Here is a 26298-nt window from a genome sequence, read left to right as displayed (position 1 = left end):
TTGTATCCCACTTCATACAGAGCAGAGATCTTCTCTCTTCTTTCCTTCCTTTTGTTTGCTTTGAGCAGAGAAGCAATTCCACATAAAGGAGAGGTGGCTAAAAGGAAATGGGAGGCTGGGGTGCTCGTCCTAGCATTCTGTCCTCCTCCTCTGGGCTCAGTCTCCTCATCCGCAAAGTGCAGGAGATGGAGTAAATACTCTGAGATTCCTTCTAAGAACAAAAGAAAAAAAACCCTCTAAGACTGGAAAACTTGACAGAAAGGGAAATTAAGGCATTGCGGCCCAGAACAATGATACGGCTGGCAGAGCATTCAGTGACCTAGCCATCACAAACTTAGCAAGCCCCAGACACAACAGCCGACCCTCCTCCCACGCAAACCAGCTACAGCTACAGCCTTCCACGACCCCATCCGGTGCAGATTCGTCCTTCCAGTTGCTCTGTTTGAAAACCCTGGAGCCCCCACCCCCGATGTCTTTATTTCTCTCATACCTTTCATTCAATGCATCCGCAGAGCGTGCTGACCCTGCGTTCAAACTATTTCTGAATCCGAGTGCTGCCGGCCCCTCTGATCTCCTGTCTGTGAAATCGAGGAGCAAGGGGAGGCAGGAAGGCTCAGGCTGCCGCCTCTTGGTGCCCTGTTTGGCCCATCTAGAAAATGACCATAATTATCACCTTGTTTTCCTGTTGAGTTGCTGTCTTTTCCTTGTTGATTTTGTAGGAGTTCACGGTAAATTTTATTGATTTCTATGGTTTTTCTTTTTGCAGTTTTATTATATTTCCTCTTAATTGGCTTTTCAAAAATTTTAAGCAGTTTCCATGCTGGGCCCAAACTCACACCCTGAGACCGAGACTGGAACTGAGATCAAGAGTTGGACACTTAAGGGACTGAGCCACCCAGGCGCCCTGGCATTTTCTTTTTTTTAAAATGAAGTATAGTTGACACACAATGTTACATTAGTTTCAGGTGCACAACATAGTGATTTTGACAGTGATTTGACGTATGGTTACATTATGCTATAGTCACAAGAATAGCTACAATCACACAATGCTATTGCAATGCCATTGGCTATATTCCCTGTGCTGTATCTTTTATCTCCATGACTTACTCATTCCACTAGAAGCCTGTGCCTCCCACTCCTCTTCACCCATTTTTCCCATCCCCCCACATCCCTCCCCTCTGGAAGCCACCAGTTTATTCTCTCTGTTTATGGGTCTGTTACTGGTTTTTTCATTTGTTGGTTTGTTTTGTTTTTTAGATTTCACATTTAAGTGAAATCATATGGTCTTTGTCTGTCTTTGTCTGAATTATTTCACTTAGCATAATACCCTCTAGGTCCATTGATATATTTGCAAACGGCAAGATCTCATTCTTTTTTATGGTTGTGTAATTTTCCATTACACACACACACACACACACACACACACACTTCTTTATCCATTCATTTATCATGAACACATAGGTTGCTTCCATATCTTAACTATTGTAAATAATGCTGAAATGAACATAAGGGTACATGTTTCTTTTCAAATTAGTGTTTTTGTTTTCTTTGGGTAAATACCCAGTAGTAGAATTACTGAATCATATAGTAGTTCTATTTTTAATTTTTTGAGGAACCTCCATACTGTGTTCCACGGTGGCTGCACCAATTTACACTCCCACCAATAGTGCCTGAGGGTTCCTTTTCCTCCACATCCTTGCCAACACTTATTATTTCTTGTCTTTTTATTACTAGCCATTCTGACAGGCGTGAGGTCCTATCTCACTGTGGTTTTGATTTGCATTTCCCTGATGATGAGTGATGCTGAGCATCATTGTACATTTTAGATATCAATCCCTGATTTGTTTTAGACATTGCAAATTCTATCTTCTTCCATTCTGTCAGCTGTCTATTAATTTTGTCCATGGTACCCTTTTTGAACAGAAGTCCTCTATATTAAGGTAATAAAATTTATTGGGGATATTTCGTCTTAGGGCTTGTGTTGCTATGAGCCTGCTTCTTCCTCTCCCACTCCCCCTGCTTGTGTTCCCTCTCTCTCTGGCTGTCTCTATCTCTGTCGAATAAATAAATAAAATCTTTAAAAAAAAAAAAAGAAAGAAAGTCTTTCCAGGGGGCGCCTGGGTGGCACAGCGGTTAAGCGTCTGCCTTTGGCTCAGGGTGTGGTCCTGGCGTTATGGGATCGAGCCCCACATCAGGCTCCTCTGCTATGAGCCTGCTTCTTCCTCTCCCACTCCCCCTGCTTGTGTTCCCTCTCTCTCTGGCTGTCTCTATCTCTGTCGAATAAATAAATAAAATCTTTAAAAAAAAAAAAAGAAAGAAAGTCTTTCCAGGGGGCGCCTGGGTGGCACAGCGGTTAAGCGTCTGCCTTTGGCTCAGGGTGTGGTCCTGGCGTTATGGGATCGAGCCCCACATCAGGCTCCTCTGCTATGAGCCTGCTTCTTCCTCTCCCACTCCCCCTGCTTGTGTTCTGTCTCTCGCTGGCTGTCTCTATCTCTGTCAAATAAATAAATAAAATCTTTAAAAAAAAAAAAAAGTCTTTCCGGGGCACCTGCGTGGCTCAGTCGGTTGAATGGCTGACTCTTGATTTCGGCTCGGGTCATGATCCTGGGGTTGAGCCCTGCATCCGGCTCCCTGCTCTGCTGGAGAGTCTGCTTGCCCCTCTCCCTCTGCCTGCTGCTCTGCCTACTTGTGCTCTCTCTCTGTGTCAAATAAATAAAATCTCTAAAAAAAGAGAAAGAAAGACTTTCCTTGGGGCACTTGGGTGGCCTGGTCAGTTAAGCATCTGGCTCTTGATTTCAGCTCAGGTCACGATCTCAGGGTTGTGGGATCAAGACCCTCGTCAGACTCCATGCTCAGCGACGAGTCTGCTTGAGATTCTCTCTCTGTCCCCACCTCTCTCTCTCTCAAATAAATTAATCTTTAAAAGAAAAAGTCTTTCCTAAACTCTAGGTCATAGAATAGTCTTCTTACTTCCTATTAACCTAATTTTCTTCCATAAGGTGAGAACCCAATCTAGTAAATAATTCATTCTTTGTCTATTGATTTATGAATTACAGTATCTCATACATACATGGGATTGTCTCTGAACTCTCTGTTTCACTGGCCTATTTGCCTGTTTTTGCACCCAGACCAACACTGTTTTTATTAGTATAGGTTTAAAAAAATTTTTCCCAACAGCTTTATTGAAGAATAGGTGACCAAAAATATTCTATGTATTTAGGTGTACAACATGATGATTTGATATACATATGCATTGTGAAATGATTACCACAATCAAAGTAATTATTGCATTTATTACCTCATATAGTTCACTTTGTTCCCTTGTGATAAGAATGCTTGTGACCTCTCAGCAAATTTCAAGTATACATACAGTATTACTTATTAACTATAGTTATCATACTGTACATTAGATCCTCAGAATTTATCCATCTCATAATTGAATGTTTGTACATTTTGACCAATATCTCCATATTTCCCCTCATTTTCCTCCTATTCCCTAGCTCCTGGCACAACCGTTCTATTCTTACTATAGCTTTTTAGTAGGTTTAATATCTGGTAGGACAAAACCCCATATTTTATTTTTAAGCACCCTTAAATAATATACAGTATAAAATATGCTGATTTCAAATATGAAGTTTATTCAGCTGTTCATGGAACTTTATTTCTCCATTTAGAGTAGGTTTTTTTGTTTTTTTTTAAGTTCCTCAAAAGATCTCACTGGAATTTTGAATGGGATGGCATAGGATTCAAAGGTTAATTGGGGGAGTATTTGTATTTCTTTATTATTAAGGCAATCCATCCAACAGAGTGTGGATATGTATGTAGGTCATCTTCTATGTCCTGTATTAGAGTTTTTCTTTTCATTTTCAAAATTTTGATATAATCATAAATGTACAGAAAATGGGGATGGATAAAATAAGGAATTGTTTTCTTTCTGAGTCATTTGAGAGTAAGTTTCTGAACTGCTGCCCTTATCATGCCTTGATGATATGCCCTGCACTGTGTGCTGCTTACAAATAAGGACACCCTCCTACATAACCCTCACATACCATCAGAATCGGGAAATTTATACTGCTACATCTTCACCTTGTAATCCTGGGACTCCAGGTTTCATCAATTGTCCCAGTACCATTTTGTTTAGCAAAAGAATCCAGGGCAGAATCAAGCATTGCATTTGGTTGTCATGTCTCTTTGGTCTCCTTCTGTCTAGAATAGTTCTTCTGGCTTTCCATGATTTTCCTGGCCTCGGTTTACATCACCTTATTTTGTAGAATGTCCCTCAATGCGCTTTGATGTTTTCTTGGGATTAGATTCAGCGTATGTGTCAGGTCATGCACACTGCCACAGAGGTGATGCTCTGTTTTTCTCACTGCATCCTCTCAGGAGGTTCCTGGTGTCAACTTGTCCCATACTAATGATGTTCCCTTTGGTCAATGGTCTAAGGTGGGGCATGCTAGGCTTCTCTTCTGTGAAGTTACTGCTTTCCCTTTGGAATTAATCAGGATTTGGGGGGAGTATTTTGAAACCATATAAATATCTCATTTTTTCTCAAAGGTTCAAATTATTAACTTGTTTGTTTATATCTGTATTGAAAAGATTTTCTGTTTTACTCAAAGGGCTATAATCCATCATCATCATTATAATTTTGAGGTTGAATCTGTGCCCAGTTTCAGTGTGGCCAATGGGAGCTCCTTTAGTGAGAGTCCTTTTGATATATCCCCATCATTCTATGAGCACTTCCTTGATTTCTGGCACGATGGAATGTACCAGAATATATCTCTACATAGATACTTCCCTTATGCCACCCAATGTGGAATCTGAATCCCATGTTGGGTCACCACCTCTCCCTACACACACACACACACACACACACACTCACTTCGTACCAGATTTGACACCGGACACTTTGTTATTGGCTCCCGTCCTCCAACCACAGAAGTCCACCATGCTCTGCCCCTCCCTAATGGCTGAGGACCAAATGTGCAAGAAAGAGAAGAGCAAAAGGAAGAAGAAACTGGCTTAGAATTTTTGAAGTTCTATCAACAGAAATTTTGGGTATTCTTGCTGTATTAGTTTGCTAAGGTTGCCATAACAATGTACCACAGGATGGGTGGCTCAAACAACAGAAATTTATTTTCTTACAATTCTAGAAGTTAGAAGTCTAAGATCAAGGTGACCACAGGATTGGTTTTAATTCTGACATCTCTCTCCTAGGCTTATAGATGGCTGCCTTCTCCCTGTGTCTTCACATGGTCTTCCCCTTGTGCATGTGTATATCTTAATTTTGTCTTCTTATAAGGACACCAATCATATTGGATTAGGACCTACCCTAATGACCTCATTTTAACTTAATTGCCTTTTAAAGACCCTATCACCAAATATAGTCCATTCTGAGGTATTGGGGGTCTAGTGGCTTCAACCTATGAATTTGGGGGGATACCAGTCAGCCCATAAAACACGGTTAGCCAATTCCAAGATATTTTATGGGTTTTGATGATTTTATTAAATATTCTCTTCTATTTTAATTACATTTTAGATGATTATTGCTAGTATAGACAAATGTTTGATTTTAAAATGTTGACTAGCAACCCTTCTGGAACTTGGTTATTAAATCTAATTCTTTGGTGATTGTTCCCTTTACCATCAAACAATGATATATTTATCTCATTATCTGCCGTCCCCTTTCTCCAAGGGCTTTACTTCCCAGGGCTGCCATTTCCTGGAGGTGTCCTCTCACCTTCATTATTTAGATTCCCATAGATGACTCTGTATAGCACGTATCTCTACATACATAGTATGTATTCCTAGAGGAAGATACCAGGTCGAGAGTGGGATTTTTTTTTTTTTAAGATGGAACAGATTTAAATGGCTAAAGGGAAAAAAACCACTTGGTGAGAAAGAAATTGAAGATATATGAGAGGAAGGGGTGATTTGGTACACTGGAAATCTGGAATGGGATTTTAGTAGAGATAGGATTAGCTTTGGAGAAGAAAAGAGAGGGAAGTGAAGGTGGATGGAGATGTGGAAGAAATAGTAGATTGGAATGTAGAGACAAGTTGAAAAATCTCCTCTCTGATGGCTGTACCTTTAAAGACATCCGTTTTGAGACAGGGGTGTTAGGCAGCACCAGGAGGTTGGAGTTTGGATGGAAGATTGAAGGACAATTGTACAGGTTTGTTTTAATCACATTTTTTTTTCTTTATCCCACCATGATCTGCTATACATGTGTAACTTAGAGAGTAAACCGCTCCCTGTTCTTACCCCTATGAAAACTGAGAGCAAGAGCTCTTGGCCAAGAATTTAGTCTAATCCCTTCCAGAAATTTCAGGATGTAAAAGAACACCCATTAAGGGCTACATGGCTCCTTTCTTATTCCTAGTGGTTATACTGTCTCTGAGAATTCATGTTCGTCTTTCAGTATGTGTGCATATCTGGATCTAGCAGACCCAAAAATCACCACCTGGAATTATTGGGAGAATGACTATTCATCCTGGAGCTACACCAAAGGGAAAACCTCAAAGTCAACTCAGCTTAGTGAGACCGAGGCTGACACTTTTGAGTTACATAAGCAGTGGGTGTCTCTATTTTATCTGGTATTGAATTAAATATTAAATTGTATTGATTCACTTATTCATTCATTCACTCAAAAGATATCTAATGAGTACCTATTATGTTTTAGACACTGGGGACAAAAAGTGAAAAAGCAGGTGGAACTCCTTGCCCCATGGAGTTTCGAGTCCAGTACGTGAGATGCATTTGCTACAGGCTTATGTGGCTAGAGGAAATAGTTTTAGAATATCTTAACCTTGGTGCAGCCAGCTCACATGTGTTTAGCTACTACAACATGGGTTTTGAGCTATACATGTAACCCAATTAGTTCCCTTCTCTACTTCCCTTTTGAAAGGAGTAACTTGCCCTGAGTTCCTGCTATTTGACAAGCACTAACACTACATTATTTTTTAGTCATTACAAAATCTTTAGCGTGGTTAACAGTATTCCCATTATACACATGAGGAAACTAAGGTGAGAAAGCTGAAGTAATTTGTCCATAGTCACGCAGCTGGGAAAGACCTGGGATTTGAGTGAACAGATACAAAGCCCTGTCTTGATGAACCATACTGACTCCTCAAGTAAGCTTCTAGATTAAAAGAAAATATTCTTTAATGTCAGCTAACTTTCTGGTGCAATGAAAATGGTGGTTTCTGGGTATACTTCTATGACTTCGTCTTTTGCTACTAAATAAACTCATTTTTTTCTGATTCGTATTTCATGAGCATCTGTGGTTTAAACCAACTAGAAATTCTTCGATTGGCTGTAGATCTCAGAACATACAATCCTGGTTAGTTCTTCAAATTTCTTGCCCCAAATCTAATCCCAAACCCCACTCTAAAACAAAACAAAACACAGCAGAAAACAACTGTTTGCAGAATAACAATCTTAGAAGTCAACATAAATAATCAAAAGTTAAAGATGTTGGCTCTGCTGCCCAACTTTGGAACAATTTGAGCATTAAAAATAACGATAATAAAGGATTATAAGTGTGATATTGTGATTTATAGGAAACCAAATGCAAAAATGCAACATTTGATCCTTGATTGGATTGAGGGGGTGCTTTAAAATATATTTTTGGAACTGGAAAAATCTGGACCATATTTTAGATAATGCTATTTCACTAATGTTAAAGTTTGTGGGTGTGATAATGAGATTGCGTTACACAGGAAAATGTCCTTATTCTTAGGAAATGTGCAAGGAAGGATCTAGAGTGAAGCATCAAATTGTTTGTAACTTACTTTCAAAAGGTTCGTCATGTACGCATGTGTGTAGATAGATAGATATATTAGAAAATCTTGAAAGTGCAAGAGGAAAAAAAAGCTAGAGATAGAGAAAGCAAATGTTAATAATTGTTAATCTAGGTGAAGAATCCACAGATTTCATCACTTTTTCTTTCAACTTGATTGTACATTTGAATAAATTCAGGAAAAATAAATGAGGGAAGAAAAGCAAAAGATGTTGGAATAGATGATGTCTCCAATCCTTACCTTGCTGGCGTTTGGGAAACGCCAAGATCTGAAATAGCTCATCCTTAGAAGATGCAGTCCTGTCTGAAGCCTGGGTCAGGCCGACTGTTCTCACTGCAAACCCACATTGAGCATCTGGCCTTTATGTTTGGCACACTCAGGAGCTGACCAATGGGCCACTGGCTTTCCTGCTCCTTCCCCCAGTGTAGGACATTATGGTGATCACGTGAAGCTGGTTTTGATAGACCAGAGGATATGTGTGCATTGCTGAGAACAACTGAAGGGTGAGTCAGGAAAAGACTGGGAAGGAGATGAGGGGGCAGAGAGATGGGATGTTCGCAGCTGGGAAACAACTCAGGGAATGTGTGGGAAATGTGGAGGACGGGAGTTTGGGAGAGAGTGAAGGAGCAGGGGCTTATCTAAAAACGCTTTAATACAAAAACAACAGGGGAAGGCTTATTTGGTCTTGTTTATTTACCTGCCACAATCGCCCGCTGTGAAACAGGCAGGCGGCACCTGTCTCCTGCATTTCCTCATGCTGCAAGTGAACACAAACTTCCTTCATACTCTTTCATCGGAGCCCTCCTTTCCGCGCAAACAGCTGGTCTTCTTTAAGTTAATGTGCCCAAAGGAAGGAACGGCACCTTGTAGAGCTAGAATATGTGTGAAGTGAAATTGGAGGAGAGCAACGTTAGAAACAGGAAGACCAGTTTGGAAGATTTCGTCGTCGTCCCAGTGACCATGATGGTGGCCCAGACCAGGGGGTTACAGAAGAGACGGTGAGGTGGCAACCGATTCTGAATGCACCCAAAGACAGAAGCCAAGAGTGTTTTAACATTGCTGCCTGGCCTACAAACATCACTGGCCCTCCGATTTTCCTCAGCATTCCCTATCTCTGTGGGTTTTATTGTTTAATTGAAGGGCTTGGTTTCTTTGAGCCACTATGTAAGTTGGACTATTGACAAATGACAAATCCATCCCTGATCCTGGAAATGCTATTCAAAGGGCAAGCCCTCCCGATAAGATTGGTCAGCAATATTAAAGGAAGTTGGGTCCAGCTCTATGTTCCACCTTTTCTAGGAATTCTTACTTCACACAGTGTGATGTCTGTCTCCTATGAACTCAAGGGCAGTCTTATCTATTGTAATAATACCATACTGACACGGGTACAGTATTTTACAATTGTTTTATACTGTTTGGCGAGGTCTTGTGTGACCCCTAGACTAGATTATGCTCCCTGTTCTATGTTCTCACGGTATCTTGTTCTTCTCCTTTTGTAGATTCTTGTTTAATTATCTTTCTTGTTAGATGGAAAAACTTTCTGAGGAAAAGACGATGTCATACCCCTGGTTCCTAACACAGTGCCAGCTTCATTAAAGGTATTTGGTACATTCCTGCAACTGAATGAATCCGATGAAAAGTAACTCTTTAAATTTTAAAACAATTCTTACAAGATGAGTGTTATTGTCACTATTTTGTTGATAAGGGGAAGGAGCTGCTGAGATTATGGTCACAAAGCTAATTAGTGGGAGAACTAACTGGGAATGGTACCCAGACCTCAGCTCTTTCCACTGTGTTCTACCTGGAACCTAGAAGAAACATCCATTCATTTCAAGTGTCAACAGACACTTACTGATTATTTCCCCCATGTCAGGCTCTACTGTGGGGACATATGTTCGTGGGGGAGGGACATTCAAAAAAGAGTAAGATTTGTATTTAGATGCTGGAACCAAAAGCAGGGAAATTGACATGCAAATACATAATCGTGTTATAGTGTGGTAAGTGCCATAGGAGCTCCTAGAAGGAATGTCTTAACTGCCTGGGTGAAGGAGGGCTCAAATGGGTCCATTTGATATGAGTTTGATAAAAGGAAAAAAAAAAGTATTTTTCTAGGAATAGAGCAAGGAAGGTTGTTAAAGGATAAGACTGATGGCTGACACCTCCAAAGCTGGATAACTTTATATCCTGTTCTGTTGCTGACTCTCCCATCCCAGCCAAGCCCCAGCAGCTGGCTTCAGGAAAGAAAGGAATCAGTCCCAGGAACCCAGGCTTGCTTCACTCAAAATCAGTCAAAGCATTAGGAGGCCCACACTGCGGAGCCGAGGTGTATTGTAACAGCTCCTCTCCCTAGGCTACCATATACAGACTGAACTATCACCTGTATGAATACAGTTTGTTGGATCTGGGCAATGCAGCTCAGCTCTCCCTATCACACACAGTGGCCCCAACATGTCATTTCAATCAACATATAAGATCTATTTTTGCTATAAATGAAAGAACACTGGCAGTCATCTAACATGGAATAAAGTGAGAGCATTGGAGCAAGGGAAGACCACTAGTTTACTGGAGCCTGGAAGAAGTTGCCTCCTAACACCATAGCCAACTAGCCAGGACAGTCAACAGTCTTCTCACAGAGACGTGCAAAGAAGGGCAGCCAAGAGAGGAAGGTTATTGTCATACCATATTAGGAATTTGGGGAAGAAGAGATATTATCATAAGCAGTTAAAGTGACAGGAAATTTTTAAGTAGGAAGGTATGGTGATCATATTTCCATTTTAGAAAGATAATGGACAACAGTATGTATTTGAGGAACAGAGGACAGACACAGGGAGATTGTTTAGAGGGTTAATGAAAAAATACCAGTGAGAGATGATGAGGCATCTGTCTGGGTAATGAGAATGAAGAGGAGGAAATGGATTCAGAAACTATTTAGGAGATGGAGTCATCAAGACCTGGATGACTAATTGCATGTAGGGGGTGAGAAAATAGGAAGAGGAGAGGATGACTCCTGAGTTTCTGACTTGGGAAAGTGGTTGGATGGTGGTTGGAAGAAGAAAGAGAAAGAGAATATGTATGTGTATGTGTGCATGTGTGTCTGTCTGTCTGTCTGAAAAGAGAGTTCAGCCTTTGCAATTGCTGAAGTGACTGACCATAGGCACAAGTTGGATATGTAGTCTGCAATCAGCAATTCAGAAAATTCCAGGCTGGAGGTAGCAATTTGAGAGTCACCAGAGTTTAATGGTGAGTAGGAGTGAATGAGGTAATCCAAGGAGACTATAGGAGGGAGAAGAGGGCTGGGGACCCAAACTTAGGAACATTAACATTTAAAGTTAGTTGGAAACAGCTGTCCATGAAGAAGACTGAGGAGTCAAGCCACACAAACTCTAAACTCTAAACACCACTGGGAACCTTAGATGTTCTAGCTCAGTTGAAATTGCATTTGGCTGCATATAACAGAAATCTGACTACAGTGAATTAATCAACTTATCCAGAAGGCCATCCAGTCAGGTCTTAATGCAGTCAGCAAGATTCATGCTCCTTCTAGCTCCTTTCATCCTATGGTCATTAGATGGCTGTTCCATACCAGCCATTAAGCCCTCATTCTAAGCAGGAAGAAAGGCAAGGACAAGGAGCAAAAGGCATATGCCAAGCCTCCCCCTTTTTATCAGAAAAGCAGTAGTTTTCTGAGAAGCCCCATCTGTTAAACTAAAAACTGCAACTCATTGGCCAGGATGGGGGATATGAATATCTCACTGTGTGGGTACCTAGAGGAGATGGTGTTTTCTTTTTCTTTCTTTCTTTCTTTCTTTCTTTCTTTCTTTCTTTCTTTCTTTCTTTCTTTCTTCTTTCTTTCTTTCTCTCTCTCTCTCTCTTTCTTTCTTTCTTCTTTACGTTTTGTTTGGAAATAATCTCAAACTGACAGAAAACTTGCAAAAATAGTACAAAGAATTCCTGTTATAGTTTTCACCCCCAACTCCCAGATATTACCATTTACATTTACTTTATTGTTTTCTCTCTCTCCCATGCACATTTACTCCTACATATATCAGTGTATGTTTCCTGCAAGTAAGGATCTTCCCTTACATAACCATAATATAGTGATCAAAATCAGAATATTTATATTGATAAAATGCCATTATTTAATCTACAGCTTTTGCCAATTGTCTCACTAATGTCCTTTATTGTAAATAAATTCATTTTTTTCTTTTTTTTAGTCTAGGAACTAATTCAAGATCACACATTGCATTGCGTACTTTGCACACTGTTCTCATGATTTTTAAATCTGCTTTAATCTAGAAAGTTCTTCAAACTGTCTTTATGTCCCATGTCATTGACATTGTTGAAGAGCACAGGCCAATTACTTTGTAGGACATCATTTGTTTGGATTTATCTGATGTCTTCTCATGATTCAAGCGATGTCTTTTTAGCTAGAATAGTACAGAAGTAATATGATGTCCTTCTCAGGTCATCATATCACGGGGTACATAACTTGGTTTGTCCTATTACTAATGATAATTAGTAATTTTGATCACTTGGTTAAGGTGGTATGGTAGTATTGGTCGGATTTCCCTACTACAAAGTCACCATTTTACCCTTTGAAATTAAATTAATAAGAATCTGTGGGAGGTGCTGACAGACTATATAAATACCATGTTTCTCATCAAACTTTCAGTTTTAGCATCCATTGATGATATTGCCTGAAATAATATTATGGTGATTGCAAAACGGTGATGTTCTAATTCTGTCATTCATTCTATAATTTATTAGTTTGCTTTTACCATATAGAACTTTGTTTCCTCCTCCATTTGTTTGTTTGTTTGTTTCAGTATGGACTCACAATTCCTACTCTATTCAACGGGTTATAATTCACTGCTATCATTATTTTGATGCTCAAATGGGTACAGACTGGCCATTAGGAGCTCCTTTAAGCTGACTTCTGTGTCCTTTCGACTTATCTCCATCATTCTTTGAGCACTTTTCTTGAGATGATTAATTTTAATAGAGCACGTGACCTGCTTGATCAAATCGGGCTTCTGTTAGTAAGAAACATAAGGAGAAATGAAGATTGTGTGCACAACCAGTTGCTCTACCACACCTTGCTCTTCACCAGCCAAGAGCAGGTGGCTTGAATCCAGGCTTACAGCCTTGCTTTGTTCTAACAAAACAACATTGTGCCCACATTCCAAAAAGAGCCTCAAGGCCATGTAGTTCCATCCATGCCTTTCCTCACGGTAATCTTTTATCACCATCCAAAGAAAGTGAGTGCTCCTAGGGCCAAGTCCCCTGTGTTGCACAACTCATGGGAGTGCCATTCGTATAGTAGACTATGGATGATGTGCTAGAGGAGGGGCTGGCAAATTTTCTCTATAAAGAGCCAGATGGTCAATATTGTCAGCTGTGTGGGCCATTTGGTCTCTGTGGCCACTATTCAACTCTGCCACTGTAGTGTGAAAGCAGCCACAGATAAAACATAAATTAACTGGCATGGCCAGGATACAATAAAACTTTCTTTATGGATACTGACATTGAGCTTCACATTATTTTCATGTATCATGAAATAGTCTTACTTCCAATTTAAAAATATCATTTCAAAGTATAAAAACCATTCTTAGCTCATGGGCTTTTCAAAAATAGGCAGCTGGCTAGATATGACCATAGTTTCCCACTTACTGCCTTGCTCAGCCTGAGTTGTCATATATGGTGGCCCTGCCTCCAGCCAGGTCTCTTCTCCCTCCCCCTAATCTCCGGTCTGCCATCTTGCTCTGAGCTTTCTATCTTTTGCCCTCCTCTTTCTCAGGTCTTTTCTTTGTGCCTCAGAAACCCCAATCAATCGTAAACTTCCTTTCACCTTTAACCGCCTAGCTCCTTCCTTGCCTGATTTGCAAAGTAAATGTATTCCTTAAGGAACTTCCCTTGCTGAATTCTAGAAAGGATGCTACTTATTTTCTCATGCCCCATAACCATGGGCATGGGAAGTGGTGTTGACATCCTCCACATCCCTTATCCTATTTCTAAACCTTTACTCTTGCACCCTCTTGCAAAACCCCTTTCTCCTTTGAAGCTCTTATCATCAGGACTCTTTGAGCAATTAGCCAACACACATTAAGTGACATCCTCATAACCATTAGGAGATATGTACCATTCTTATCCCCATTTTGCAGAGAGGCACAGAGAGGTTGAAGTCACACAGCCAGTAAATGGCAGAGCCAGGATTCTAATGCAAGCAGTCTCTGCTTGTTACCAAGATGGTATATGGCCTTTTCTGTATGATTATGTACCATGTGGATAATTATTCTCCATCCTAGTTTCACTATCCATTATCAGTTAGGCACGTGGGCAGAAACATGCACCCTCAACTTGAGTCCTTTGGAGATGATTTAATGGATGAACCATTTATAAAGGTATAAGGTGGTCTTTCTCAACCGTTTTTCATTACCATCTACTCTAAGGAGGAAATTTAAATTAATTTACTAATTAATTTTATTAATTAAATTAATTTAAATTAATTAATAAGACATCCAGTTCACTCTGACCCAAACCCCTCTTCCAGCTGTAAGTGGAAGTCTTTCTAACTGCAAACAGTGGGTGCCTCTGGGACAGGGAACTGGATGGCTGGAGGCGGGCAGGAGGATGACCTTTCCAGCTTTTGAATGTTGTACAATATGCTTATATCATCTAATTTTAAAATAAAATGTAACTTTAAAAATTGACCTAAAATGCAAATATGGTCATTCCTTCCCATGCTCAAAACACTTCAGTAGCCCATCTGCCACCAAGTTAAAATCCAAATTTGTTCATATGTCACCCAAGGCCCCTAGCATGTTTCTTTAGCCTCATCTCCACCACTTCTCATCTCAAAGCCTGTGTCCAGACATGTGAATTACTGAGAAGTGAATGCATTCCCTAAGCAACAATCTTCCTTCGTGGCCAGTTTGCCTATAATGCCATTTTGTATCAGTTCCCTATTTTTGTACACCTGCAGTTTCTACATCCTAAAATGCGAAGCCTCTCCCTCCTCTCTTCTTCCTGGTGAATTCTTCATTCTTCAAGATTCAGTTAAAATAACTTCTCCAGATTCCTGTGAGATTCACAGCAGACCTTCTCTGTGCCATGACGGCACAGTGTAGTGATGAAGAGTACAGGCTGATATAAGACTGTGGATTTAAATCCTGGATTTGCTACCTAGCAGTTGGTGACTTTGGGCAAGTTATTTAACCTTCGTGCTTCCGTTTCCTTATTTGTAAAATGGAGATTAGAGGAGTTCCTATCTTACAAGGAGAGTATTCATTTACCAAATATTTACCATCTATTGTGTATCAAAACAGACAAAAATTCTTGCTCTGGCAGAATTTATATTGGCTCTGAGAGCAGGGATTGGCAAATGACAGCCCTTGTGACAAATTTAGCCATGTGTTTTGTAAATAAAGTTTTTTTTTAAAAAAGATTTTGTTTTATTTATTTGACAGAGACAGCCAGCGAGAGAGGGAACACAAGCAGGGGGAGTGGGAGAGGAAGAAGCAGGCTCACAGCAGAGGAGCCTGATGTGGGGCTCGATCCCATAATGCTGGGATCACGCCCTGAGCCAAAGGCAGACGCTTAATGACTGCTCCACCCAGGCGCCCCTGTAAATAAAGTTTTATTGGAGCATGGCCATGCCCATTTGTTTCTGGATTGTCTACAGCCACTTCCATGCTACAGTGGTTGAGTTGAGTGGCTGCAACATAGATCACAGAGCCTACAGAGCCTGCAGAGCCAAAGAGATTTACTTGAGGAAGATACTTACCTTTAAGGAAAAATTTGCTTGCCCCTGCTCTGGTAAGACTGAGCTCACACATGTAAAATGTTTAAAATTTTAAGACATTGCTTGATACTTGGTAAGCACTCAGTAGATGCCTGCTTTATGATTATGATGACATACCCTTAGGATAACACTTTATACTGGTACTCAGTAAAATTTTCTCTGAATAAATGAATAAGCAGAGGTAAAAAGGAACCAGAAGCTGGGGTTATGGAAGCCACTTGAGGAAGAGTTTTAAGAAGGTGGAAGTGGTCAGCTATGTTAGGTGACAAATCAATACTGAAGAAAGACTGTCATATTTGGCAATCAAATGAAGTGACCTAGCCAAGCAACAACTTGTGCGAAATGGTGAGGACAAAAGCTAGACTATGGTGGATTTAGGAGAGAATGGAAACGAGGAAGAAAGTAGATTATATATTATATTTATAATGTGATAGCTATGTGACAGCAAGTATTGAGATAAAAATGAACACATTTGGTCTGCCACTTGAATTTTTAAAAATCTGCTAACCCAAAATGTCAAGTTTATTGAAATATTGAGTTATCTGATGGATTTTCTGCTTATCTTTGGGCTGTTTAGTGTTGGGTAAAATGTCAATGGTTAGAATTCAAGTCCAGAACTAACAAACTTCAGGCTGAAATTTCAAGTCTAGATCCATTAAAAGATTTATGATGATGTTGATGATAAAGCAATGTTTGTTTCTTTTGTGATCTTAATCATTGGGTGATCTTAACTGGTTTGAAATGAAAATTTCCGTGCAAACAACAGTATAAATTTGCCTGCAAAACATTTATTACAACTGAAAAAAAAACCTATACAAGCATATTTTTTGTTCATTCCATAAGCTTTTGCATGCATTATACATTCTGATAGATATAGATATGGGTGTATAGAAAGAACTTGGTTCATTTGGTCATTGCTTTCCCCATCCCCTCCAGAAATTTAGGATTTAGTCGGTGAAGAAAGCTAGTTGAGCAAATAGGTTCAATATCTGTTATGGATGCTAAGGTAGAAGTTTGGATGGGTTACAGCACAGGCACAGAAGAATAAAATATTTTCTATGAAACTATTTTGCCATCTGTCACCTATTTGCCAACTTTTTTTATATCTATGAATGTGTACATTAAGACTAAAGACAATGTTATCAAATCATAGCTGCTTTCTAGAAAACATGTATGAGACATTTAGGACTCTGAACACATGCATATGATTACTGAGGATTTTTTAGGGGTTTACAAAAGAGTATGTTTAACATGATCTTATTTTTATAAAATATACACTGTATAGGGGCGCCTGGGTGGCTCAGTGGGTTAAGCATTCAACTCTTGATTTTGGATCAGGTCATGATCTCAGGGTTGTGAGATCAAGCCCAGCATCAGGCCCCGTGCTGGGTTTAGAGCCTGCTTAAGATTCTCTCTCTCCCTCTCCCTCTGCCCCCTCCCCTCACAGGTACATGAGCTCACTCACTCTCTCTTTCCCTCTCTCTTGAATAAATAAATAAAATAAAAAAATAAAAAATTATAAAATATACACTGTGTAATATTACATTAAAATATATACTACATAGAGAAAAAGTCTATAAAGATACACATTTAAAATATTAACAGGTTATATCTGGGTGATGGGATTACTAGGATATTATTTTCTTCACTATGCTTTTTTAGACTTGAAATGTTCGTACAATGAAGGGCTTACTTTTATAATCATGACTAACAGTGGAACAAAACCACTGAGCTTTAACCATCACATGTTATAAGCATACAACATTTGTACTTGCAAGCCTGCAGAGGCTAGAGGTTCTTATGTTTTTGTAAATTGTCCAATGTTTAGTTGTTACATGAATAGCAACAAAAATTTCTCAGTCTACAAATGTCAGCATATAACATCTCAAAGAGATGTGTCTAGAAGTCAACTCTATTGGTTAGTTCTCTTCTGCAAGATGGCAAACCAACCAAGTACCTGCCATTGAAATACTGGGATTTACTTAAAACAGGGCGAGTATACAGTGAGTGCATACTGCATGAATTACTTAGTTTGGCTTCAAGTAACAAGGCATTGGTGAAAAGTGGCTTAACCAATAAAGATTTACTGTGTCACATAACATGAAGTCCAGAAGTAGGTGGGTTCCAAATCTGGTTAACTTAGTAGCTCAGCAATCTCAGGATTCTGGGTCAGCTCTCCTTTGCCTTTGGTGGGTTTCTCCTTCTGGTTAGCACTGAATGTCACTGCCTCACACAAGAACTTCTGAAGGCGGGAATAGGTGGGCATTCCCCCCTCACCCCATCTCTCTTTTTTCCAGGGATTCAAATATTTCCCAGAATTAAATTTCCCAAGCAGAAATCTTCCTACATTTTACTGGCTACATTGTGACAATCCAGTGTAAGGAAAAATAGGGTAAAAAAAAAACTATATTTGAAAGAAAAAACCAGGGGCACCTGGGTGGCTCAGTTGTTAAGCGTCTGCCTTCAGCTCAGGGCGTGATCCTGGCTTTATGGGATCGAGCCCGACATCAGGCTCCTCCGCTGGGAGCCTGCTTCTTCCTCTCCCACTTCCCCTGCTTGTGTTCCCTCTCTCGCTGGCTGTCTCTCTCTGTCAAATAAATAAATAAATAAAATCTTAAAAAAAAAGAAAAACCAGAGCCACCCCTAAACTAAGAATGGAGAGAGGGATTTCCATTATTTCCCTAGACCAACAGTGTCCAGTAGAATTTAATGTGAGACACAATGTAAGATTATATATATACTATATAAATATATGTTAAAAAAATATATACATATATACATGAGTGTGTGTGTGTATATATATATATACGTTTTCATTCCTGTGAGTAGACTTTGGAAAGCTAAGAACAAGTCTTCATTTTCTCTTTCATGAATCTACAACATTGATAAGCAAAATTGCTTCCCATGAGCATAATTAGAAGTGCCAAGGGTACATCTGGTAGGATTCCAATAAAGGCGCCTTAGTTATGGAACTTGGACTTTGAGTTCCTGAGTTATGGTTTTAGATATGATCCTGACTATCTGTGTGGTCTTAATGAAGTCACTTGGCTTATCTGGACTTATCTATCCCAGCTTCCTCATCTTAAAACAGGTGGTTCTTTAAAATATCCTTTGAACTGTAGTACTACAGGGTTTTACACTGCTGTTCAACTGCCAACTTTCCCAGCCCCTTATCTGACACCAGCAAGTTGGGCCAGTGACACATGGAAAGTTATTCCGAAGGGTACTTTCTCTGATGCCACGGGGCAAAACATACTTTCAGAGGGAAAGAAAGAAGGCAAGCCATAGTGGCCTGTCATTCATTTACTCAGTAAGTATCACAGGACACCCACTATGTGCCATAGTGACTCTAGATTGAATAAGAGAGAATAAGTAGTCTCCGCTGTCAGTGAGTTTACCATCTAGTGGGAAGGTAATATAGCTAGTAGATACACAATTGCATAATGTGCAAAGAAGTCTAGGACAGGAAGATGAGGCCGTACGTTGGAATACTGAGCCCCACTGAGGGGAGGTGACGGATCCTCCGCGGGGGAAGGGATACCCAAGGGAGGCCAGGTGGGAAAGGACTTGGTTGGCCCTCCTGGTACTGTGGGAAATTGCCTGGCGTACAGGGAATCTCACCCTACAATGTATTCGCTTTTCTTCTTTTCTCTGACATAGCGTTTTTCTATTCCTTTCTTCAATGTATTTGCCCAGATGTGTGTATATCTGGGATCAGGTAAGAGGGTCACAGAGAAACTCTTGCAGCGAACTCCCAGATTCTATTTCCAATCTTTCCACCACCTCCACTGCCATCACCTCCAGCACTGCCACCACCACTTCTCCCTTCATCGTCCCTCTCACCACCTCCATCATCACCAGCAACAGCAGCTGCAGGACCACTTCTCAACACCTTCATCACCGTCACCATCATCATCACCTGCAGTACCATGAGCACACCTCTGCCACCATCAAAAAAGTATACAAGTAAGCCTTGCTTTAATAATCCCAAAGCTGTGTATGAAGTCTGATTTAATATAATAAACAAATTAGGGGATGGTTATTTGCTTTTCCAAATTACTCAATCTGTGGCAAACTTAGTTAAGTTTCCCTGGTAGTTTTTGGATGTGCTTTGGTTTACAAACATTTTAATTGCCCAGATCTCTTTAGGAATATACTTATATTAAGAGGCAAGGCATATCAGAGACAGGATTTTCATGCTGAGAAAGAAGGACAAGCATCGTAAGTTCATAAGTTCTCTTTGTTCATTAAATTATGGAGAAGAGTTTTATAGCATGCACAAATCTAAACATTAGCAACTTTAGTTACTTGGTCATAAATCAGTGGCTGGAAAGGTGGAAGTTAATTCTATCAAGAGTACTCCTATATATAAATAGTAACTTAGGGGCACTTGGGTGGCTTGGTCAGTTAAGTGTCTGTCTTCAGCTCAGGTCATGATCCCGGGGTCCTGGGATTGAACCCCATGTTGGGCTCCCTGTTCAGTGGGGAGTCTGCTTCTCCCTCTCCCTTTGCCCCTCCCCCTACTTGTGCTCTCTCTCGTTCAAATAAATAAAATCTTTTAAAAATTAAAAAAATAGTAACCTATATATAAATGATACTTACATAAAAATGTGATTCATATATTTATATACTTATACATGTATATTTTATATGTAGCATATATTTGTATGCACAAATATACAATATTAATAAATGTGATTAATATATATTATTATAAATATCCTAATATCCTTCCCTAATTGTGAAACTTGGGGTAGAGACCTAAGTAGGTTTAAAATTCTTACAAGTTCCTCTCATCCTTGTGTGCACATCCCTTACCATATGACTGTGCCACTCTTCTTATCAAGAAGGAGAGTCTAGGAGGCCCTAGTGGCTCAGTTGGTTAAGCATCCGACTCTTGGTTTCGGCTCAGGTCATGATTTTAGGGTCCTGAGATCAAGTCCCACATCAGCCTCTGTGCTGGGCCTGGAATCTGCTTAAGATTCTCTCCCTCTCCCTCTGCCCCTCCCTCTCTGCTTGCTTTCTCTCAAAAAAAAAAAAAAAAAAAAAGGAGTGTCTATTTCCCCACCCCTTGACTCTTGACTCTGGGTTAGCTGTGTGATTTCTTTGGCTAATGGGATATTAACAAATGTAACGCAAACAGAGGCTTGAAGAAGGCATGCACTTTGGGGTTTGCCCTCTCCTGCTGAATTGGGAACCCTGTTACCACTGCCATATGACCTAATCTGGGCTGGCCTGCTGGAGGATAACAGATCGTGGGGAGCAGAGATGAGCCAGTCCACCTCAGGCCCTAGTAGATCAACCAGCCCACCAATCACCAAGTATATTAGAGACCATTCTAGACCATCCAGCTCCAGCTGAGTGGGCCAAAGCCAAAAGAGCCACTGAGTCAACAGATCAGAGACTAGTGAGAAATAATAAAATGTTTATTGTTTTAAGCCACAAAATTTTGTGGTAGTTTGTTATACAACAAATCTAACTGATATAGGAACCATATATTACTGAGTTTTGTTTTTCTTCTTTTCTCTGTCTCTCTTTATCCATTCCAAAAAACTTGGTAATATGGTTTATTAGAGACAGAGTTGCCACAAACATACGATTTTTCATTTTCTTCCAATTCTAAAAGCTCTGATTTTTTTTAAAAAATTCTCTTTCATTATTAAACTTCCTTTCTCAGTTATGGTCTTCATAGAAGAAAGGGGGTGGAGAATAAAGGTAGGAAAAATGAGGCATGATGCTAAAAGTGAGGAAGCAGGAGATGTGAAAATTATGTGACAGTGGGATGGTGACATCAAAAAGAGAGGTCGCTACAATTCATACAGTGTTGATTAATTTCCTGGGTGAAGTTCATTCTATAAAATCAAAATCTCTATGAAACTCCCTGGCATTGACCCCAGATGTCCCTATGTTAAATTGCAAACACACATTCTAAAATTCCCCTTCTGTTCCATTCCTTAGTTCCTCGCAATCTTTTTCACTATCCAAAATATGACTTTCTATTTTGGTAGTTAGAATTTTTTTGGCTGTAAGTGACAGAAGCCCAATTTGATCTTAAAAGTCCAGATCATCCTCAAGCTCCAGGCAAGATTGAATCCAGTTGCTCAAATGATGTCCCCAGGGAACTGACTGTCTCTAGATTTTGCTCTCCTCTGTGCTGGCCTCACTGTACCCCTAAATCCTAGACCTATTTTGTAGGTCCCAAAGTTGAGTGGTGGCAACTGTCAGTGTGTCTCTCCATCTTGGGGGACCAAACACTCCTCCCCTTCCCCACCTGTTACCCTAATCACATTCAAGGCGCTAAGATTCATCTGATTTCCCAATACAGTCTTGGGGCAGGAGACTGGGAATTGGTATCTTTCCTCCCCAAGAGGCCCAAGGCTCCTCATGCAAACTGCTGTGCCCAGTGACAAGTTCTGCCTACCTGAGGTACGGCCATGATCCAGTCATAAAAGATTCTTTCATGTAGAGGTCAAAAACACAAATGCTTATAGGAGCCAGAAGCCTGACAGATAAGGCAGCGGCCACCCAAAACAATCAACACAAAGCAGGAATTTGGCGCTCACAGTTGCCACCTCTTTGGAGTTTTTTCAGGAGCCAAAAATCTTGATTTTTTTGGTGAAATATTCTGATTTTAAACTGTTAGCTTGATTTTTATTTATTTATTTTTTAAGCAGGCAAACAAAACTTGTCTGGGGCCTTATCTGGCCCGGGGGCTATCAGTTTGTGACTGTGGTTTTGTGCCCTAAATCCTAGAACAATGAATATCCACTCGCCCCACATTTGCATAACTATGGCGCCACCGCACAGAACTGGGACTGACAAAGATCAGCTGCGAACCAGCTACAAACGTTCCAAGACTTCAGCATAGTTTAGCATGACCTCTGTGGCCTCCGTGACCTGGCTCCTAGCCTTCTCTAGGGCTTGGCTTGTTACTCCCATACTCCCCCACACTGTTTCACACCTCAAGGCCTTTGTGTTCACTAGGCTATTTCAGAGGCCCCTACTCTCAGTTATCTGATCACCACTCTCACTCTCCTTCAAGATCCAGCTCAAACACCCCTTCCTCCAAAGCCTTCCTCTCCTGGAGCTCTGCGTTCTCTACCGCTTACTCCGTATTTTAGAGGGCTATCCCATTGCCCTAAAGTTTTCTTTACAGGCCTGTTGCCCCACCCGACCTAACCCCTAGAGGGCAGGACCCTGGGTTCATTCACCTCTGTATCCCCATTGCCTCACAGAGTACCCACACTTTGAGTGCAGATTGGAGGAATGGGCATACAATTTGAAAAATAATGAGCCTATTTATTGCCTTTCACACGCCAGAAACGTTGGCAAAGAACTGGTAATTTTTACTTTGAGAAAATCAGTTGAAACCTGTTTAAGAGAAGGGGGAAAACCCTCTGCATACTTTCATTTTTAAAATGACCACACACTTGGTGAAATATTTCTTGCAAGGAATAAGTTTTTATCCTTCCTCCGCTTTGGGCACAGCTGAGTCTTCTAAGAGTTCTAGAGCCAGAGAATGGCTAAACTGACTCGTTGCACTAACCTTTCTCCCGAACCTCAAAGGTCCCCAGGGCTCTTACAGTGGGGGCGTCAGAGGCCTCAGAGGGGAGAGGGAACCAGCTCTTCCGAATGAAACAGCACTTCTAAAGAGGCAGCGGCCTATGTAGGAGAGGGAGCAGCCAGCAGCCACAGTCGAAAGACCCTTTCAATAATCCGCTCTGAAATTGACTTGAGGCTGGTAGAGGTGCAAACTGAAACTCCAGAGGCTAACCCTAAGCGGTTACATTTTCTCGACCAGAAGGTTTCCCAACCCTGTCGCTCATTCCTGCTTTCTCCCCCACCCCAACGCGCGCGCACACACACACATTTTGGTGGACCGCTGCACTTGACATTGAGCCTGTCTCCTACCTGAAGTGGGGCACCTCAGAAAGCAGCGAGGTTGGCGTTTCATTCATAATATATGACCTCAAGGGAGGAGGGAGGCAGGGCCAAGAGCCTTCCATCTCCGCTACTTAAAATCCCAGCAGCGCAGCAGAAAGGGAAAATGAGCTGGGAGTGAGCTGCATCGGGGCATGAAGTATGGCACGATAACGGTACGAGCGAGCGCGTCAGCGGCGCGCCCTCCGGCTATTTATACCATGTAGATTATGCAATCTGGCTCCAGCCATTCATGCCCCGACTGGGACGCCCCGCGCCGGGGGAGGGGGGCGGGGGGGGCATCATTCCAGGGCTCCGGGTCAGTTTCTAAGTTTGCATCATCCCCTTTATTACGAGAGAGCTTGGGTTTCCATTCCTGCCGGCCGGTCTTGGGAGAGACAGCTGGGCTACTAACTCGGTTGGCACACACTGGCACACACGACCGCTTACTTAAACATAATAAAGGCACCGGGACGCCGAGGCGCTGCCGAGCGGCGCGCAGGGCTGGGCTCCGGGCAGACCGGAAGGAACTGATAACCGAGCGCTAATGATACCCGCTCCCTCCCCCGTCGGAAGTGTCCTCCGAGCGCCGGTCATTGAGAAATACCGAAGGGGCAGAATGGGGGTGAGGTGAGGACAGGCCTGGGCGCAGCTGCGCGCGCCTTGCGGGGTGGGGAGCGAGGGCGCCGCGGCAGTGAGGGATTTTGTCGGCCGGGCCGGGCCGGGCCTCACGAACCTTAGGGCACAGCTTAGTCCTCTCCAAATCACCCCCGCTTGGCGCGCGCCCCTGTGGAAGCTAGGGGGAGTGATTTATCAGATCCCACTCCCAACCGCACCCCGGGAAGATCTACACTCGCGGCCCCTACCGGACCCAAATGAGGTGAGAGGAAGCAGAGAAGGAGCGAAGGACACGAAAGAGCCGATTGCCGAGAAAGATAAAATGTCCGCTTCTCTCCGCGCCCGTGCGGGGCGGTAGGGAGCGGGGGCCGCGGCCGGCCTCCGAGTGAAACCAGACCTGCGGATCTACTGAGCATGCCCATTCCATGGCCGCCGAAGGTCGCTCCGGTTCCGCGCTCCGGGCTTTCCAGGCGGCCGGCGGAAGGACCCGGGTGGGGGTGCTTCCCCCGTCCGAGACTCCAGCTTGACGAGTAGGCGGGGGTCCTGCTGGGGGCTCCGCAGGGTGTGCGTGAAGTTGTGAGAAGATCGGCTCTACTTTTCAAGCTGTACGATCTCACTCTGAGTCGACACCCTTGAATCGATCGTTCAGAGCTGCCCGCCCCGTTTTACTGATTGTGGGGGAGAGACACGGATGTGGGTATTTAGCTCTTTCAGTAAGGTCATTAAATTAAAGCCTTAAATCCGTGATACCCGCTATTTTGCTAACAATTCAGTAGACTTTGATAACACCCTGATATTCAGATCAATAAACATATCCGAGTTATTCGCCCAATATCGCCATTTATTCTGTGGAGCTGCAGGAGTCGCAGTAATTGATGGGGAAGACCAAGTAGTGACCTGCTAAGAACATTTCCATTAAAAAGCCCCTTTAGGGTGATGAACGAGGCAGAAGAGAACTGGAAGGATTTCTTGAAAGGAACATGAAGGAACGTGCGTGAAGGAGGGTGGCATTTAGTAATACAATTGGCTAGAGAGGAGAAAGGGTTGCCATTCATCTATTTGCAGCGTGCTGCTTAACACAGTACGTTCTGTAGCCATTTATTCTTTCCAGCAGCCCTATGTTGTGGGTATTATCCTGACACTACAGGTGTTGTACCGAAGGCTCAGAGAACCTAAGGACCTGCTGGAATTTGACATCAGGACATCCAACGGCGGAGCTGGCGACTCCTGGACTTCAGAATGTTTTCCTTTGCTCCTCTGGCTGCCTGGTCTGCCATCTGGACCAGTCATTCACTGCTATTAGCAGGGAACTGGATGAATGAGTGGTGATGACACCGATTCACTTGCCTATCTGCAGAAACTAATAATCATCTCACCTGCCACCTTGCCATTTGGGCACTCTGAAACTGGAGGGTGGAGCCACAGAGATGCCCATTGGGTGGATAATTTTGACATGGACAAGTATCTGTTCCTAGAAGTTCAGGAATGACTGAGTGGGATCTCTTTCAGCACCTCCAGGAGAAAAGCAATGACCAAAGGTGAGAGCTGGATAGATGACTTAGTCTTATGGGGATTTAGAAAACAATGAGATGCCCCTTTGTTCATTGCTTTCTCATAGACTCTCAATGGCCTCAAAACCTGAGAAAGACAAGATTGTCCTTGTTATCCCTGTTTTATAAAGAAACTGAGCAATTGTTAAAAGTCTCACTCAAGGTCTCAAGGCCGCTAGGAAAAAAATAAACCCAGGTGTTCCTCCCTTGCCTAGTTCCCTTTTCAGCACTGCACACCAGCACTCAGCATCAAAGGTGGGTGAACCCCAATACATGTCCACAAAGATCATGGTTGAGATAGGCATGAAGCCTAGAGTAAATCACTAGTTTCTCGGTTCAAGGTGATACTATTACTATCTTTGGAACACTTGTGGCTCTCCAAATGCATACATATACCCTTTAGGTATACTACATTTGAGGCATATATTTAATCTCTTAATTTGTTCAATGGCTGCTATTTGGTTAAAATCTCAGCATGTACTCTTGGCACATTCAGTAGGGTGGAAAAGTGTACTGTGCTTGCAGAGCAGGAAGGCACAGGGACTGTACCTCTTGTTCTCTAGCAAGACCCCCTGAAGGAAATACTGAACAGCTATGTAATTTGTGGGAG

The 26298-nt window shown here is 41.8% G+C and overlaps 1 long non-coding RNA gene across 1 annotated transcript; it reads right to left on the bottom strand.

Annotated features, from left to right (window-relative positions):
- Positions 1–23681, bottom strand: LOC117801791. The gene is made up of 3 exons (XR_004624501.1): positions 23512–23681; positions 8497–8671; positions 1–211 (listed from the first exon to the last, which is right to left on the bottom strand). It is a non-coding gene; the product is annotated as an uncharacterized LOC117801791 (long non-coding RNA).
- Positions 23682–26298: the final 2617 nt, after the last annotated feature.

This window comes from Ailuropoda melanoleuca, chromosome 4 (genome assembly GCF_002007445.2).
Source record: "Ailuropoda melanoleuca isolate Jingjing chromosome 4, ASM200744v2, whole genome shotgun sequence".
Classification (NCBI taxonomy): Eukaryota; Metazoa; Chordata; class Mammalia; order Carnivora; family Ursidae; genus Ailuropoda; species Ailuropoda melanoleuca.
The sequence above is the reverse complement of the archived record's forward strand: the minus strand, read 5'-3'. Positions and strand labels throughout refer to the sequence as shown.